This window comes from Pelodiscus sinensis, chromosome 29 (genome assembly GCF_049634645.1).
Source record: "Pelodiscus sinensis isolate JC-2024 chromosome 29, ASM4963464v1, whole genome shotgun sequence".
Classification (NCBI taxonomy): Eukaryota; Metazoa; Chordata; order Testudines; family Trionychidae; genus Pelodiscus; species Pelodiscus sinensis.
In genome coordinates this window covers 11,795,288-11,813,645 of record NC_134739.1, presented here as the reverse complement: position 1 = coordinate 11,813,645, position 18,358 = coordinate 11,795,288, and the positions used below count along the sequence as shown (strand labels likewise).

General features: G+C 56.2%; 1 protein-coding gene across 1 annotated transcript in view; it reads left to right on the top strand.

The window, feature by feature from the left end:
• Positions 1 to 17,860, top strand: part of CDK12 (cyclin dependent kinase 12) — an 85,245-nt gene extending 67,385 nt beyond the window's left edge. The window contains exon 15 of the transcript XR_012898075.1: positions 12,604 to 17,860. The gene's annotated coding sequence lies outside the window, so the exon portion shown is untranslated. The remainder of the gene's footprint in view (positions 1 to 12,603) is intronic.
• The last annotated feature ends 498 nt before the right edge of the window (positions 17,861 to 18,358 follow it).

Sequence of the window (18,358 nt, the reverse complement as noted above, 5' to 3'; positions counted from 1 at the left end):
AGGAACCCCCCAGCCAGGCCCCGAGCCACTTCCTCTTGGCCACCGGGCTGCCCCCCACCTGGGACCGGGTGGCCGTTGGAGCTTGCGCCTCCTGTCTAGCCCCTGGCAGACCAGGCCCTTTGTGTCTTCCCCCCACCCAGGCCCGTCCTCTCTCCGCGGTGGTTTGCTAAGGCGGGGTCTGCGGTGGAGCTCCACCCCGCACTCTGGGGAAGGAGAACCCCTGGGAGCCTCTTCTGAGCTCGCTCTCTCTTGGATCAAGCTGGCGGCACCACGTGGCGCCTTTCCGCGGGGCTCCATGGAACCTGGGGCTCTCTCTTCTCCAGGAGCCGCAGGTTGCCCACCCTGGGTCTGGAGCGGGCACCGAACACCTCTAAAGGCCTGTGCATTGGTCCCCCCCCCGCCCCAGGCCTCCACGTGGGGGTGGGAGAAGGTGGAGTAGAGACGGTGCCAATCCATCCATCCGTCCAGAGAGGGAGCCGTCCTGGCTTAAGGGGACGCAGGAGCCGCTGGGTCTCGGGCCGGCTCACTCCGCCTGAAGGCCCAAGCGATCTCCTGGCACTGGGCGTGGGCCGTGGGATCTCCCCGGAGTAGGGTTGCCAGGTGTCCGGACAGTCCGGTATTTTCGCCTCCTGTCCGGTAAAAAAAGTCAGAGAAAACCGAGCACCGGAAATGTCTGGTATTTTCTGAATTTTACTCCGGCCAGAAGGCGAAAATGCCGGGCACCTGGCAACCCTACAACCATTTAGCGCCCGGCCTCCCCCCACCCCTCCGAGCCCTCCCCCACCCCCCAATCCCAGCCCCCATGCTTACCTGGTTCCCCAAGGCTGCCAGCACAAAATGGCTGCGGGCCAAAAGAGCTAGGGGAAGTAATGCTTCCCTTGGGTCTTAGTGCTCAACCGTTCCCCTGTTCCTAGCCCTGCACTCACTCTTAAAGGGGACATGCTGTTTTAATGCTGTTTTATTTTAATTTTTTTTTTTGGCTTAAGTCCTTGGAGTCTTTTTTTTTTTTTCTCAACAATGTTGGTTTCCCCCCCTTTTTTTCCCTTCAACGGAATTTTTTCCCGCATTTTTGTTTCAACCATCTGGCTACCCGGGAGCCAGAGGAGCAGACGCATCGGCGAATCTGGAGGTCACTGGGGGAGACTCGTTATGGGCCCTCCCGCAGCTTGCGTGGCTGTGTCTGCCTGTCTGTCCCACAGCGCCACGTGCAGCCACTCACATGAGCCACAAGTCCCTCCGGTCGGCCTCAGGCCTGGCTTACCAGGGCTCCCAGAATGCACTGGGGTAGCGAGGGATGTTGAGGTACGCCAGCCAGTGGGTACCAGCGGCTCCAGCCCACTGCACTGGGGACGCCCAAGACGGAGCAGTTTGCTTCGAGGCGCCGAACCCAAGACGAGACCCAGCTGCCCATCCCTGCCTGCGCAAGGTGCTGTCTCCGGCCCGTTCTGGGTCCCTGATGGAACAGCCCAGGCCAGGCCCAGGCCTCTCCACCCTCTGGCTCTCCAGGGGCTTCTCCTGGCTGGGGGGCAGAGAGAAGCACCTCGGCACCAAAGCAAACTGCAACAGGGCGGTGACCCCGCCTTGCCCAGAGGCTGAGAGAGAAGGGCAGTCGTGGCTCCCTGTGGCCAGTGCCTGTCGGGGGCTGCGGGCAAGTCTGCAGACAGAACCCAGCTTCGGGTCCCAGGACAGGAACCTGGCATGGCTGGGTTGTGTTTCACACGGCTCAGGAAACCCACTGGGCTATGGCGGCTTGGGGCAGCCACCCCCCCAGGCTTTCTCCACTGCTTGGCCCTGGGTGAGCTGCGAGCAGCGCTGGAAGGCGAGGCGGGGCTGTGCGCAGGGCAGAGCTGGGTCGGACTTGGCCAGCCCAAGTGTGCTGCTGCGGTGAACCCCCAGCAGGGCCTGAGGCGGGCGGGGGGGAGAGTTCCCAGAACGAGGGGGTGAGGGGTGATCACGCTGTGGGGCAGGAAGACGCTGCCCCAGGGGAGACGGGAAAGGAAACGCTCTTCAGTCCTGGGTGACAAAGTGGAATTGCCCATGACTGCTCCCTCCTCGCAGCGAGGCCTCTGGGACGAGGAGCCGGGGTCCTGCCTATGCTGAGTGCCAGATGGACAAGGGGCCCATCTACACTAAGCATTGCAACAGTACCGGGAAGCCTGGCTCTTGGATGGAGCCTTGTGCCCACGAGCCGGCCCTGGCGCGCCACGTGCATCGGTCGCATGGATTGGCTGGGCCGGACTCAATGGGTCTTTTCCCATCTCCAGCCCTCCGCCAGGCCCTGTCCCCGGAGCTGTGGCCTTTCAGGGCCGGGAGGCCCGTGACTCTTCCATTGGGCGGGTTCTTTCTGTGGCCTGGATCCCATCTGCTGCCTCCCTGCACCCAGCCTCCCACCCCTGCTGCTGGATCCTCCCCAGCCCTGCTCCCCAGCCCTCTGCTGAGACCCCCCCAGCCGGTGCTGCTACCCTTGGGGGCGAAACCCACCCCTCCCTGGCCACCCAGAGAAGCCTCCCTGCTCCCTTTTAGCACTCAGCTCCTCTCCTTTGTTTATTTCTTCTCCTCCCTGGTTCCCGTGCACACCGATGCCTGGGAGGTGGGGGGGAAGGGGGGGCTGGAAACCTCTGGAAAGGGGAGCACAGCTGGTGCACAAGCTTCCTGCTCGGCTGAACTAGCCCCCCCCTCCCGCCTTCTGGCGAGTCCCCGTGAGGGGGAGGGCGTCCTGCCGGTCGGGAAGGGAAGGCTGTCTCCCGAGCCGTGCGTGAGGGCAGCTGCCCTGCAGAATGGAAGGGGTGGGCAGGGAGCGCGTCTCGCTCCAGTCAGGTGCAGGCTGCCTAATGTAGGGCAGCCATTAATATTTAGTGTCATTGGGGGGGTTTCGGTGTGTGTGTGTGCGGTGTGTGCGGCACGGCTGCCTTCTGCGCTGGAATGCAAAGTGCAGCCGCCGGCGCGCCTGCGATTCCGGCAGGGTCTCGCGCTTCCTGCCCGGGCGGGTGCCCCTTGCAGTGCCGTGTGGGTTGGCCCGGGCTGCCAGGCCTGGAGAGGGGGTGAAGCACCCCCCCCCGTGCAGGGTCGCCTGGCGGGAGCCTGGGCTGGGTGCTGTGAGGGCTCGGAGGGAGGGACACGTCCTGCCCCAGAGAGGCTCCCAAAGGCAGGAGGGAGAAGCAACCGAGGCACAAAAGGACTTTCCCTGCTCAAGCCCAGGTCTCCAGATGCCCAGGCCAGGCCTTGCTGGTCACTTCCCAGCTGGGCGCACACGACCCTGCCTAGCTCGGGTGTCCGGCTAAGCCAAGCGGCAACGCATGGGGGCTTTGACAGACCCCCCTGCCCAGGTGGGCTATTCCAGTGTCCACTCTCCAGTCTTTGCACCTTCCTGTGACGCTCCTGGTGCTGTCAGAGGCAGGGCGAGGGGCTGGCTGGCCCTTGGCTCCGAATTGCTCCAGGGCAGGGGGAGGGAAGCGATTCCTCTACCTCCCCACCCCCTTGTCATACTCGTCTTCCCTGCCAGCTGGCGCTTGGCATCTCCTCTCCAAAGAGGGAGCGCTCCGTGGTTCATCTCCTCTTCCCCGCGTGGCTCCTGGGATTAACCGGGAGTCCTTGGCTGCGTCGCCTTTCCTCCCGCTGCCATGAGTTGACCCTCCGCTCGGCACGGTTCCGCTGGCAGGGCGGGGCCAAACCGGTGCCAGGCCACGGACAAAAGTCTTCCCCCGAGAGCAAGCAGCCCTCTTTGCTGGAACGGCAGGAATCCCCCGCCCAGGACGGCCCCTTGCTGCTAGCATTGGCGCGGCTCAGCTCAGAGGCTCGCTAGGACGACGGTTACCCAGAATCCCCCAGTCAGCGGCATGATGGGGGGCGAGGTGAACCCTGGCACTCCGCCAAGTGCACGGGGCCCGTGCACCATCCCCCACCTCCCTGCAGAGCTGGGGTGTGTCCGTGTCTGTGCAAAGCACCCGGATACCGTCTCTGTCACACCTCCTCGGCCCTCCGCAGTGTCTTGTGGGAGCATGGCAGAGAACGGGGGGGCAGGAGAGATGGGAACCCATAGCAAGAGACCTGAGTGCAGAGCAGTTGCTTTCTGATCTCAACAGACCTAGAGAGCCGCTATCTCTGCGGCTACGATCCTGGGGGCAGCATCCTTAGCTGCCCTTCCGGCCCGGGCGTGCTGGAATCAGCAAGCCCCTACTGCCCTCTCTAGCTACCCCCCTCCCTCTCCAGCAGGCAGTGCCAACACAGCAGCTGGCAGGCCTGTGCCAGCTTCCGAGGCTGGCCTAGCCTACAAAGGCAGGATCAAGCTCTCAGGCTCTCCGCGCCCTCCCTCCATTTGCTGTTACACAAGGTGCATGCGGGGTCTCTGGTCGGCCTTGCAGGTCCTGGGGAGCCGAGGAAACGGGTCCCAGGGGTGCAGATCTGGTTTATGTGCCTCGCAGGCGTCCGGCTTGCTGGGCAGGTTTTTTTAAAGAGGGTCATGGCCCCAGAATAGTCGCATTGGTGTGGTAAAAATACTGGTGCCCCATGGATAGGGGGCATAGCGCCTCTGAAATTCCTGGGTGGCTTGGATTCACCCCCTCCCCCCGCCGCCCCTATATCCCAGACCTTCGGGGACGATTTTTCTCATTGGATCCCTACTCCACAAACTACCAGAACTGGACACTTCAGGGGCTGCTCATTAGAGAAAGCTGCTGCATTTGGGGGGCTTGAAGAGCCTGTTCCCCTCCCCCCACTCTTGCACCCCAGAATGGGCCTGCCTGGCTTCAGCCTGCGAAGCAAAGCAGCTTGCACTTCCCTTCCACCTAGGGTTGCCAGCTGGTTTAACAAAAAAATACCGAACACACCTTCCCCACAAAAAACCCACTGGGGAAAAATTCTGTTGACGGGAGGAAAAAGAAAAAAAAAAAAAAAAAAAAAAAAGCACTGCACCTTTAAACGGCCCCGCACTCCTCACTCCCCCGCCCCCACCAGATGTGGCAGGGGAAAATTGTCTCCGCTGGGCTTCTGTCTGAAGGAAACAGGAAATACCGAACATTTCACATGCCCAGTATTTTTTTTTTAAACTGAACGAGGGACCCGAATAACGGACAGTCCGGGCAAAAAACAGACACCTGGCAACCCTACTTCCACAGGGTAACAGGTTGCCAGCAAAGGAAAGTTCTGGGACTGAGCCGTCGCTTTCTCCGCTCGGTGTTGTCACCACACAAGGGCTCTGCCTCTTTCAATGTCCCCCGCCTGCTACCGCCTCAGGCCGGCAAGGTCAGGTGTTGCTTTGGCCTGGCCTCTACCAGAGGCTTTAAAACTGGGCAACTCACTGGCAAGTGGAATTCAATGTTGATAAAGGCAAAGTAATGGACGTTGGAAAACGTCGTCCCACCTCTGCCTCTAAAACGATGGGGACTAAATTAGCTGTTCCTGCTCAAGAAAGAGATGGTGGAGTCACTGTGGCTAGTGCTCGGAGAAGATCCTCTCTGGGCAGCAGCAAAAAGCCAACGGAAGGTTGGGAAGCGTGAGGCAAGGGATAGAGACTCTGACAGAAAATATCATAAAGCCTCTCTGTAAATCCCTGGCACGCCCACGGCTTGACGGCTGCGTGTGGAATGGTCGCCCCGTCTCAAAAAAGAGGCATCGGAATTGGAAAAAGGCAACAAAAATGACGAGGGCTAGGGAGTAGCTTCCATCGGAGCAGAAATGAATAGGGGCAGGGCTGTGATGAGTGCAGGGTGGACGACCCTTGCTGCTGCCCCACATAAACCCCCAGGTAATCCCCTGGGACCCTGTAAAGGGCTGCGCCCTTCTTGTGAGCACCCTTCGGTGGCTGAGGGAAGTCTTGTAGACTCTCTGCTTGGCTGTCTGCAGGAGACGAAGTGTCCGGTATGTGGCCTGGGACCAGGCTTCTTCTTACCCCCCGTTGTGGCTGCTGGAGGTTGGGAGACCCAGGCCCGCCCACTCCTCTGGGTCCTGGCCCAGGGACCCTGTAAGTAGCAGTTACCTGCTGAGCCTCAAAGAGGTCGGTAGCTGTCACGTTCCCTGGGCCACTTCTCCGGGAAGCGGCTCTGTCCAACCCTTGCGCTTGGGTAGGGTTCCCAGATACCTGCACAAAAAATCCCAAACATGGCAGGTTGAGCAAAAAAAAAACAAAAAAACCTGCACCTTTAAATTCCATTGAAGAAAACATTTTACATGTCCAGTATTTTCTGAGTTTTTTTACTGGACAGAAGATGCAATTACTAGGCTGTCCAGGCAAAAACCGGACACCTGGCAATCCTACGCTTGGGCTGTGTGGTCAAGTCCTCCCTGTCCAGGGTTCTGCAAGGGTTGCCGCTGGCTTCTTGGCTAGTCTTCAACTGTTGGACCTGGTCCTGACCAGGTCTGAAGTCCAGCTCCCACGCGGAGCTGTCCAGAGTGCCACTGTTCTCCCAGTCAGCCCTTAGGTCCACCTGCGTCAAGCTCCAGCAAGGAACTGGCAGGCCCTGGCCCAGCAGCTTCTTTTTATATTGGTCTGCTGAGCCCTGATTGGCTGCAGCAGAGGCTGCCACTCTATTCTGCTTGGAGGACCTCTCTTCTGCTCCTGTCACTGGGCAGGGTGTGGAAAGGCCTCTAGCCTCCAGCAGGGATGTCCGGGCCTAGTCCAGTTTCCCATCAAACACCCATCCAAAGGATGGTTGAGGCAGCCACTGGGGGCCTCCCTGAACCATCCTATGGACTGAACAGCTCAGACTGGGACTTTTCAGGTTAGAAAAGAGATGACTAAGCAAATAAGGAAGTGTTATTTAGTCCTACTTATAACACAGGAACTAGGGGTCACCCAATGAAATTAATAGGAAGCAGGTTTGAAATAAACCACAAAAAAGATTTCTTCCCACAACACACAGTCAACCTGTGGAACTCCTCGCCAGAGGATGTTGTGAAGGCCAGGACTTTAACAGGGTTCAAAAAAAAGAACTAGATAAATTCATGGAGGATGTGTCCATGAATAGCTGTTAGCCAGGATGGGTAGGGATGGTGTCCCCAGCCCTAGGAATGCGTGATGAGGGGTGAAGGATTCCCTGCTCTGTTCTCTCCCTCTGGGGCACCTGGCGCTGGCCACTGTGGGCAGACAGGACACTGGGCTGGATGGGCCTTTGGTCTGACCCAGTCTGGCCGTTCCTATGTTCGAGTGCAGCTTTTGTTCTGTGCCCGGAGGGCCTGGTGTCGGCCACCTGGGGAGGCCTCCAGAGAGTGGCCAAGCTCCCAACCTTGAGTCAAACTGAAAAGAGCCCGTGATGAAGCCATTGGATGCTTTGCAATCACAGAATGGTGGATGCCAACGTAACGCCGGCAGGCGGCACTGAGCCTGGCACCGCGGGAGCTTAGCGCGTGAGCCTCTACCCCGTGAGCTAAAAGCCAGCTGGCGCTCAGCAAAGGCTGCCGAGGCTCATGCACTAAGCCCCAGCGGTCCCGGGTTCAGCTCCGTCTGTCAGCGTTACACCAGCTCTTACCACAACAACCCTTCTATCGGTGCCCCAGAACTCCAGACTGAGGCGCTCTGGTGACCTATCTGCATTGCCAAAGCATCCACCCAGTGCTAGCTAAGCTCCCGGGCTGGAAAACCCGGGCTGGGCTCTGCGGCATGGAGAGCTCCGATACTGACATTGTCCTTTTAGCACAGGGGCGGGAACCTGCTTTGGGTCGGGGGCTGCCCACCCACAGAAAAATCAGTCGGGGGCTGCACGCAGGTGAGCAGCCCTGGCCTGAGAAGGAGAAAGACCCTCCCCACATTCCCCCTGCACACCAGAGCCTACTGCGGCCCAGGCTAGTAGATTTAGGGTGCTCCAGCCCTGTGGGTAGATGGCAGGGGGGCTGGAGCGTCAGCTCTGGCTCCCCAATACTGAGCCTAGAGGGGCCGGCCCCAGCTCCCGGGCCTGAGGTTTCCCACCCCTGTTCTAGATTCTCCACATTCCGTGCTGTTCTCTTTTCATTTAAAACATCAACTCCCCCCTTTGTGCCCCCATGAAAACCACCTGGGGGATCTGAGGCTGGTGATTTGGGAGTGCCAGAAACACGCTCAAAGGGCCTGGCTTTCACAAAGTGCTGAGTGCCCGCCCTCTGGAAACCAGCCCCTTTTAACGGTGTTCCCCGTCAGCTGTGTGCTCCGGTGGCCTCCAAAGAGAAATCCCAATGCCGCCCTGCGGATTAGCAGAGTGCCCACTGCTAGGTTTTGTGTGGCTGTTGGTGGTGCCCATTCGCACACACCTTGCTGCCCGTAAAAATCATTCTGTGCATGGATGGAAAAAATCCGCACACAGATGGAAAAGCTTAGAGGGAGCGCTGGTTCTGGGAGCGGCCTGCAAAGCGCTAGGCACGTTTGCGAAAGACTCCCTTTAGTGCCTGTCCCGTTTAGCAGCAGAATTGGGGCCAGAAGGGGACCTTGGGGAAAAAGAGGTGAGTGGGCAGCGCCGCACACACAGGAGCCGCCGTGCTGAACGTTAAATCTCCCTGTGTGCCTATTGATGGTTGTACAGGGATAGAGAGGCACCTATAACATTGAAGGATGGGCCTATTCATCTAAGTGGCTGCCTGTAGGCGCCTACACATCCAAATGTGGGCCTAACCGGGGCCTGATAGGTCTAAATTTAAGGTCTTGGTCTTGTGAGTGGCCTAGTAGGCGAGGTACCAGACTGGGAACTCCCAGGCCTTGGTTCATAGAGTCCGAGAATGGGAAGGGACCTTGAGAGGTCAAGTCCAGTCCCCTGCCCTCACGCAGGACCAAGCACCGTCTCGATCACCCCTGACAGCTGTGTGTCCAACCTGCTCTTCAATATCGCCAGGGATGGAGATTCCACAGCTCCCCCTAGGCAATTTAGTCCAGTTGTTAAACCACCCTGACAGGAAGTTTTTCCTAATGCCCAACAGAGCTGGCCTTACCATGAGGCGAACTCAGGTGCCAGACTCTGGGGTGGCGCCACTAGGACCCAGAGTGTAGAAAATTGTGTCTGCTGCTGGTGCATCTGTATTCTCTCTGCTCTAGATGCACAGAGATGGGGGAGTGCTGTGCCGGAGGAAGGAGGGCACAAAGAACAGGAAGAAGGCAGAATTGAGACCTTTCAAAGTTTTGGCCCAAGCGAGGGCGCATGGGGGCGTCATTTGAGCTCCCCGCCTCAGGTGCCAAAATGTTGTGGGCCGGCTCTGGTGTCCAACCTAAACGTCCCTGGCTGCAATTTAAGCCCGTTGCTTCTTGTCCTATCCTTTGAGGCCCAGGAGAACAATTTTTCTCCTTCTTCCTTGTGACACCCTTTTATATACCTGAAAACCTCTATCCTGTCCCCTCTCCGTCTTCTCTTTTCTAAACTAAACAAGCCCAGTTCCTTCAGTCTTCCCCCACAGCTCATGTTCTCTAGACCTTTCATCAAATGTGTTGCTCTTCTCTGGACCTTCTCCAATGTCTCCACATCTTTCCTGACACAGGGAGCCCAGAACTGGACACAACACTCCAACTGAGGCCTGTTCATTTCCTAGCTCAGTCGCAGACGCTGTGGATACGTGTCTGTCGACCCTGAGCTCTGATTTCCTACCTGTAAACTGGGGGTGCAGCTCCTCTAACTGTCCGAGGATTGAATCCTTTCGTGACTGAGCAGCTCCCATTCTGGGGTGCCGAGGAGGGCCTAACAGAGACCCCCTCCAGAGCGTCACTGACATTGTGCTCTGTCGCCTGCTGGATCAGGGCCTCTGACCTCTCCTTGTGGTATTTTTCAGGGCGAATTATTCTCCATTCTCATTTCCCCCTCCAGAGCAGCTGCGCAGCCCACGCTATCACCCAGCCTGGACAGCAACCTCAGCTCGCCATCCCCTGGCCCGTCATCCAGGCTCCCCAGGTCCAGTGCGCCCCTCTCCCCCCCGTGACCCAGTGCGTGTGCGCGGGTGCTTTATTAGCGTTATTTCAGCATTGTGATGCAGAGAGAGTCAGCGTAACAGCTGCTCCTTGCTCGCCGTGTTTATTGTTACCTAGAGACAGCCCACTGGCTTTTTCCCAGCTTCCCCCCGCAGCTCCGCGCTCCCCACTCTTGGATGCAAAATTTATAGCTTACCCATCCTGTCCCTTTAACCCTCTCCCATCCGGATGTCTGGCGGGAAAGCCAGGCATCCTGGTAGAAGGGGAAACTGAGGCAATCAGCCCACATGGTGCCAACTTGGTGGTGTGAACAGACCTTGGCCAGAGAAAAGTCTCAGGGGGCAGCCAAGTTAGTCTGTGTCTGCACAAACAAGGAGGAGCCCTCTGGCACCTTAGAAATGCGGAGTTTGCCCATGAAAGCTCATGCCCTAATAAATCTGTTCGTTTCTAAGGTGCCACAGGACTCCTTGTTGGATAAATGGACTGTAAGGTGGATCGAAAACTGGCTAGATTGTCGGGCCCAATGGGTAGTGATCAACAGCTCGATGTCTGGTTGGCGGTCGGTGTCAAGCGGAGTCCCCCAAGGATCGGTTCTAGGGCCGGTTTTGTTCAACATCTTTATTAATGACCTGGACGAGGGGATGGATTGCAGCCTCAGCAAGTTTGCGGATGACACTAAGCTAGGAGGAGAAGTAGACACGTTGGAGGGCAGGGATAAGATCCAGAGTGACCTAGACAAATTGGAGGATTGGGCCAGAAGAAATGTGATGAGGTTCAATAAGGACAAGTGTAGAGTCCTGCACTTGGGACAGGAGAATCCCAAACATTGTTACAGGCTGAGGACTGACTGGCTAAGTAGCAGTTCTGCAGAAAAGGCCCTGGGGATTCCAGTGGCTGAGAAGCTGGATAGGAGTCAACAGGGCACCCTTGTAGCCAAGAAGGCTAGCAGCAAATTGGGCTGCATTAGGAGGAGCATTGCCAGCAGATCCAAAGAAGTGATTATTCCCCTTTATTCGGCTCTGGGGAGGCCACATCTGGAGTATTGCGACCACTTCTGGGCCTCCCTTTATGAAGAAGATGTGGATGCAGTGGAGAAAGTCCAGCGGAGGGCGACCAAAATGATTAGGGGGCTGGAGCACATGACCTACAAGGAGAGGCTGAGGGATTTGGGCTTGTTTAGTCTACAGAAGACTGAAGGGGGATTTGAGAGCAGCCTTCAGCTCCCTGAAGGGGGGTTCCAGAGAGGATGGAGAGATGCTGTTCTCAGTGGCGGCGGATGGCAGAACAAGGCTTAAGTTGCAGTGGGGGATATTAGGAAAAACTCTTTCCCTGGGAGGGTAGGGAAACACTGGGATGCGTTCCTTAGAGAGTGGGTAGAATCTCCATCCCTAGAGATTTTTAAGTCTCGGCTTGACAAAGCCCTGGCTGGGATGATTGAGTTGGGTTGGTCCGGCCTTGGGCAGGGGGCTGGACTCGATGACTCCTGAGATCTCCACCAACCCTGGGATTCTCTGATTCTCTGAGAAAAAACCTGGCTGTGCTGTTAGCAGTGGATGGGAGCTCAGCTTGGGGTGGGTGGGTGTGTGACGTACAGCTCGGCCATTCCAAACATCTCGTCTGACCTCCTGCCTCGCACAGGCCAGAAAATCTCCTGCCCATTCATTGGGGGTTGATAAATGTGTATTTGCATTTCCCACTCGACCGGCTCATCATCCGTCAGTCGGTGGTGGGGAGACGGGACTTCTGGATTCCTCCAGACCTGCCCTGTGTTCGTCCCGCACAAGGGACTCAGAGTCGTAGCACAGAATAACCCTCCCGTCGGGAGGAAGGGTCAGGCCTTGCACGGTTTCCACACCTGGTAGGAAAGTGCAGTTTACCGGCTCCCAGCCTCACCTTGCTCTGGGCACTAGATGGACACTTCCCTCCCGGAACTGGGAACAGAAGGCAGGCCTCTCGTCTCACCCGTTTCCTGTTCTAACTGAGATTGCTGGGGCTGGTTCCTGGCTCTCCTACAGACTAGCTGTGTGGCCTCAAACAAGTCCCAGCCCGGGGACTCAGTTTCTCCACCTGTACCGGGGGCGGGGAGGGGATGACACTGACCTACCTGGAATAACCAATGTGTGTACCTTAAGAAAGTGGCCGAAGGGCTCAGAGCCTCGTGGCCATTTATTATGACCATCCTACTGAGAAATGTGCCGGACAATATTGTGTTTTTGGCAAGACGCCACCAACTATCTCTAAGTGGCTCCATGTCATGGTTCCCTGCCCCCCCCCCCCCTTTTAAATCTGAAAAATGCTTGTTCAGTCTCACTTGACGCCATTGCCTGCAACATGCAAAAGCCGGATTGTCTGCCCTTCGTGGCGCTTCGTGTCGCACGCAGGCCATCGGCCAATCAGAGAGCAGGGGGCCAAAGAGGTCCCTGGTAGGCTCAAAGTGGGCTTGAAAATCTGGGGGCGTGGCTGCAGGGTGCTGTGTGGTTTTCCCTGGATCTGATTGGTCAGAAAGAGCAGCTTGCAAATGAATGATGCACCCTTGGAATGAGAAGCTGATGGCTTCTGATTGGCCGAGAGAGCGTTTTCCCCTAAACAGTTTCCTTTATACTGAATAGCTAATGCAGCAAAGGCCAAGTGATGGGTGGCCTTATTAAAGCTTACATAGTCAAGGGTGTGTGTGTGTGTGTGTGCGTGTGCGCGCGCGCACGTGTACCACAGAACATATTTTTAAGTGCTTTCATTCTGTTTGTTTTCAGAGCAGCATCTCTGATCTGGCTCCCTTGGGAGACTCCGTGGACAGCGGGAGAAATGCTCGAGAGACGGCACCATGAATAGCCCAGGAGAGAGCCTGTGGGAGAAGGGAAGTGATGTTCATTCAGACTTTCTCAGGGACACGCGTGGGAGGAAATGCTCTTTGGGAAGGATTCTACGCCCCTTCGACGAAGGGTCGAAAAAGCACCCGGCCCTGATCCCAGTGGCCTCCAAGCAGCTCTCCGGCAAAGCCAGGGAAGATCAGAGGTGACCTCCATGGGCTTTCTAGGGAGGAAGAAGTGGAGGAAGAAACAAGCTTTCTTCCCCCACCTCTCTGAACCACACAGGGAGCTCCCCTTTAAAGTGCACCTCTCTGAAAAAAGGCTGCAAAATAGACCCACCTGGACTGCTCCCATCCCAGGCATCTTCTCTAGACTCGGAGTGGCCTCGCAGCAGCTGTGCACTGACGGGTGACAGGAGAACTGGGCGCTGCCCCTGCATTTGGGCCGCGAGACTGATTTCACCTGCTTTCTCCGGCTAGAAGCAGAGTGTTCAAAGATAGGAGGGAGCCTGCTGTGGATTCTACATGGGCAATGTCAGTCGAGTGCCCCCATCCTGTGATGCCTGGTGGCGCCAGCCACCTAGGGCATGTGGCGGGGTCTCAGAGTGCTGGGATGGCTGAATGCTCAACACCTGGCAGGGGGAGCATTGGCCCCCAGCGTTCACTTTTGGCCAAGTTGAGCCTTCCCCATTCCAAGCCATGGAAGGGGAGCGGCCTCTCCTTGCCCCTTTGGTCCTTAGCTCCTTTGCTGAAACCAAGAAGGGCTGTTTGGGATCCTGGTTTCTTGTGAGGTCAACTCCCAGCCACGAATAATTAGCCTGAGTCCCAACACACGCATTCCCACAGGCTGTGATGTTGCTTTCCAGTTGACATGACTAGACCCTGGGTCAGATTCAAGCCAGTCCCTGGGCATGGGGGAGGCTGGCAAAGGTGTAAGGGAGACTTGTTGCAATAAAATAAGCTCAGGAGGGAGTGGTGTGTGGTTAAAAGTATGGGGTAGGGACTTGAGAGAGCCTGGTTCTTGTCCCGGTTCTGCCAAAGGGCTTTGTGTGACCCTCAACAACTCCCTTATTCTCTCTATCCCTGCGTCCTCATCTATAAGATGGATGAAGGTCTTTCCCTTGCCTGTGCAGATTGTCAGTTGTTTGGGCGGGGCTTGTCCCTGTGGTGCTGGGCACAAGTGGGCTCAGGCCACGTCTTCGGTAAATGGAAGGTTGATGCTGCCGCAATCGCTCTTCCGGAGTTTGATTTAGCGAGTCTAGTTCAGACTCGCTAAATTGAACTCAGAAGGCGCCTCCACCGGTGGCCGGTACTCCTTGTTTTGCAAGGAGTAAAGGAAGCCAATAGGAATGGTTGCTCTGGTTGGCCTCCCGCTGTGGGGACGTCGGGGAAACTCAAAACAAGGCACATCGATTCCAGCTACGTCATTATGTAATAGCTGGAGTTGCATATCTCGGGTCAATGTTTCCTTTTACTGTAGACCTGGCCTCAGCCTGCCCCTCTCTGAGATACCAGCAGAGCGGTAATAACTGGCTAACTGCAGTTTATATCAATCTGAGAAATCCCAGAGCAGGCTGGCGTGTGGGGATGGACATTTTCTCCCAGGGCAGGGCAAAGTTGCACTCAGAGAAACGTCGTCTGAAGAGTGGCTGGAAATGTCCTGTTTCATCCTTCAGTCAGTCACGGGGAGCCTCCCATGTGCACGGGCCATTTCCGGTTGGCCAGGATCCGTCTGGTCCTGAGAGAGGCAATGGAGCAGGCAAAGCAGGAAGCTTCCCCTACCAGCGACTTAGCTCCGCCTCTTTTTCTCAGCTCTGTGGGCGGAGTTAAGCCCCGGGAAACCCAGACAAGTTCAGGGAGCACCAGCCGTCTGCAGAATTGACATGACTTGGAACTCCCCTTCCTCAGCGTCCGCCCACCCGACGGGCTCGCGAGTGACTTCTCCCCTCACGCCCCATGTGCAGCCCCTCTGCTAGTCCAGTTCTGGGGCCGGCCGGCTCTGCCAGCGCTCTTCAGGCTCCCCCCGTATTGATTCGCTGATGCCCCTCTGGCAGTAGCACCCCCTTGTTCCGGACATCTCTAGAGGCCACTCAGCCATCTGGTGGCTCTTCTGCCACGAGGACTCGGACCAACTAACTGGTTTCATGTGGGAGTCGGACTCTGTAGCGGATGCCACTTGGCTGCTCTGGCTTGCGTGCTGTGCTCCCCCCTATGCATGTGCCCTGGCCCCCAGTTGGTCTGACTGGGCAAAATCTTTTGGGGAAGAGGGGGCTGGAACCCTGCCCGCCCTGCCCATGGCTGGCGGGGGTCGGCGTGCCTGGCTCACGCGGAAGCGCTGGCAGGTCAGCGGGTGCTGTGAAGAGCTCCGTGTTGGTGTCTCGCAACCTGTTGTTCTTGGCCCTGCCCACCCCAGGAGTGATGCTCCATCGTGTCGGGTGCCAGCCTGAGGTGGGAGCGTTGCTATAAGCGGAGTAACAAAGTCACTGGCTCTCACTCCCTACGCTCTTCTGTGCTTCGCTTTGCCGCTCCTTTGGCCTCCTGCTCCCTGCTGTGGCTTTGGTCCTTCAACCACAAGTCCGCTACAGCATCCTCTTCCTGCTCTTACCGAGCCCTAGGCCCTCGCTGACTCGCCGGGCTCTCTGTGACAGCTACTCCGGTGTTTGGATCTTGCCCACCATGCGGCCCGTGCCGAGTCCATCGGAAGTGGCTGGGAGCTGGACTGGGCTGCCTTGCCGGGAGTGGGAAGGCGCGAGGAATAGGTCTTGCTCGGCCCCAGGCGGGAGGAGACGGAACTTCAGCGCTGCCCTTGTTTATGGAGCAAAGAGAGGCGAGCTGGCTAGGCTAGTGGGAGTGAGGTACAGCAGCGCTCACCTCGTGGCTATGGGTTTGAAATGCAACCCTGGTCAACAGCAACCCACTGGGGACAGTCCCATGCCCGTGGGCAGCGGGTGAAGGCCCAGCGGGGGAAGGCAGCCGAAGCTCCGCCCCTTCTGCCCAGAGCCAAACCCATTCCCCTGAGACCACGCCCCTTCACAACCGCCCCCCCGGCCAACCCCAACTGAGGGCCCGGGCTGCTGTGTGGTGGCCTCTGGGGAGCCACACGGCACGGCTCCAGCCTTCCCTTGCCTCCATTACCTGCCACCCGTGCCCATGCCTTTGTGGTGCCCTGGGAGTATTCCACAAGGGAGCAATCCGTGAGGAGAAAGGTGGGTTTGTAGGTAGGGTGCTGGCCTGGCTTGCAGGTAACTAGGTTTCTGGGGGCAGGATTCTTGTCTCTGAAGCAAAACTCCATCACGTCGAGTCTCAGTTTTCTCATCACCGTCCCTTTGTCTATATAGACCGGAAGCTCTCCGGGGGCCAGGGACAGCCCCCTACTGTGTCTGGCCGGCAGGATCTTTCCTGGCAACCTCGAGGTGCTACTGTAAAGCACAAACCCAGCAGGCGAGTCGTAACAGGCCTTGGAGTTGCTCTGGATTTGAGCAGAGGCCCTGAGTGTGCATCAGAGCAGGAAGCCTGCGCAGCAACTGCCCGGGTCATCCCATATTTCCACGGCGCACGGTCGACTTGCACAGGTGCGAAATTCGCCTCTCAGCGAGCAACACAACCCCGCCCAGCCTCTCAGGACTGGGGGGCAGGAGTAAAAGGAAGGATCCGAATCGCCTCTGATCTGTTCAGAAAAGGTCTTTTTAAAAGGCCGCTTATCTCCGTTTCTACTGGGGGCTACTGGCTTTAATTCCTTGCCGAGCGGTAGAATTAAAAGAACAACAGAAATATTATGTAAAGAGGAGATGACTTGATTTAATCGTCGCGGCTGGAGTTTGAGTCGTCATCTTAAAATCCCACCAGCATTTAGGAGACAAAAGGCAGCTCATGCATGTTCTCTGCTGCTACTCAGTCATCCAGGAATCTTCCCTTTAGCTCTGCTCTTGTGGCGAGGCGTGGGGTGAAATCGAGGCACTGGTCCTTTAAGTGCATTGCCTTTCTTTCTTTCTTTCTTTCTTTCTTTCTTTCTTTCTTTCTTTCTTTCTTTCTTTCTTTCTTTCTTTCTTTCTTTCTTTCTTTCTTTCTTTCTTTCTTTCTTTCTTTCTTCTCTGTCTCTCAGCAAGTTTTTTATGTGATTACAAGCACTGCATGGTAATTAGTGCTAAACTCATTTGCACAACTACAGTTAATTGGCTACAACAATTAATTAATGTGTTGGAAATTTGGCACCGGAAAAAAAAAGTTTGTCATCAAAAAAAAAAAAAAAGGAAAAAAGAAAAAAAAGAAAGAGCGAGAGAGAGAAAGAAAAAGACTGTAATTTTTTTCTAAGTAGGATATCCCCTAGTCCACCACCGTACAAAAAGCCCTGGGTTTGTTTGTGAACCACAAAGACTTCTCCAAACTTTTTTTCTGGTAATAAATCCTGCATTTCTCAACTTTTGTTCTTTCTTTTTGTCTTTTCATTCCCCCACCTCTCCTTTTTTTTACGTTCTTTTCTTTTTCTTTACAACTTAAGCAAACTCATTTCCCTGATAAAATATAGCATGACTAATGACTGAAGCATGTAAAAATCATTGGGAAAATGTCCTTGGAAGACGAATGCATTTTCAGCAGAATAATTAACTTAATTAACAAATTCACATGCATATTCATCAGGCTATTAATGTCTTCTCAGCTCAGCTTGACGAACATTGCGGTAATAACCATCTCATTTGCATACTGCATTCTACTGCTATCCAAAAAAAAAAAAAAAAGGAACATATACATACACACACACACATACACACAGAGGCAGGCATACACTCTGCAACATACATCTCCATGTCTTGTGTTGGCACATGCTTAGAGTCTTGGTGGATTTCAAAAGAGCTTATAAATTCATGGGCGTCTAACATACAGAAGCCATCATCTGTGTCTTGTGTGTGTGTGCGTGTGTGTGTCCTCTCAGTGTGTGTGTCTCTCTCTTCTCTCCCCCCCCCCCCCATCTCTCCCGAGGGAAAACTTGGCACCGGTTCCAACTTTTCTTCACTTTCCCCTGCTCCCAACTGCTGCCAGCCGGCATCAACACAGAATTGCCATTTCCCCAGTTCTCTGCGGAGCAATCTTTAAAAGCAGTAAGGTGTGACGCCAGCGACAGCCAGCGTTGGCAGAACAGCCTGCGGAAAAAGCGCCGAATGGAGGAAGATGAAGAGGAATAGAGTGGAGGGCACTATTTCTATCGGCGTGTGGAGCGCTGAGGAGGAGAGAGAGAGAGAGAGACAGAGGGAGGGGAGGGGAAAAAAAAAACCCACAGCAGCTGTCGTCCTAATTCCACTAACTCTCTGCTTGTGGTCATATTAGAAAAACAGATTAGACACCTCTGTGGCAGTCATTTATTCCTGACATACGGTAATATTCTATATCTTCATTCGCCCAGCTAGAGGTGGACAGGGTAAGGGGGGTTCGGCTGCGGGCTTGGGAGCAGGGGGCTGCTAGAAAGGGGTGACTCGTCCCCTCCTTCTGCAGCCCCGGCCCCTGAGGAGCGAGAGAGGGCCCAGCCTGGGGCCTGTGTGCAGCAGAGCTCTCGTTCTGCTGTCTGGAAGGGCCCTGCCTTGAGGTGTACCCGAGGTCAGAGATGAGGGATCCTCCTGGCGTTGGAATCCGTGGCGGCCCCCCCGCCCGGGGTGGTGGGTGGGTGGGGAAAGGCAAGGGGTTAAACGGGAAGGGGAGGCAGCTGG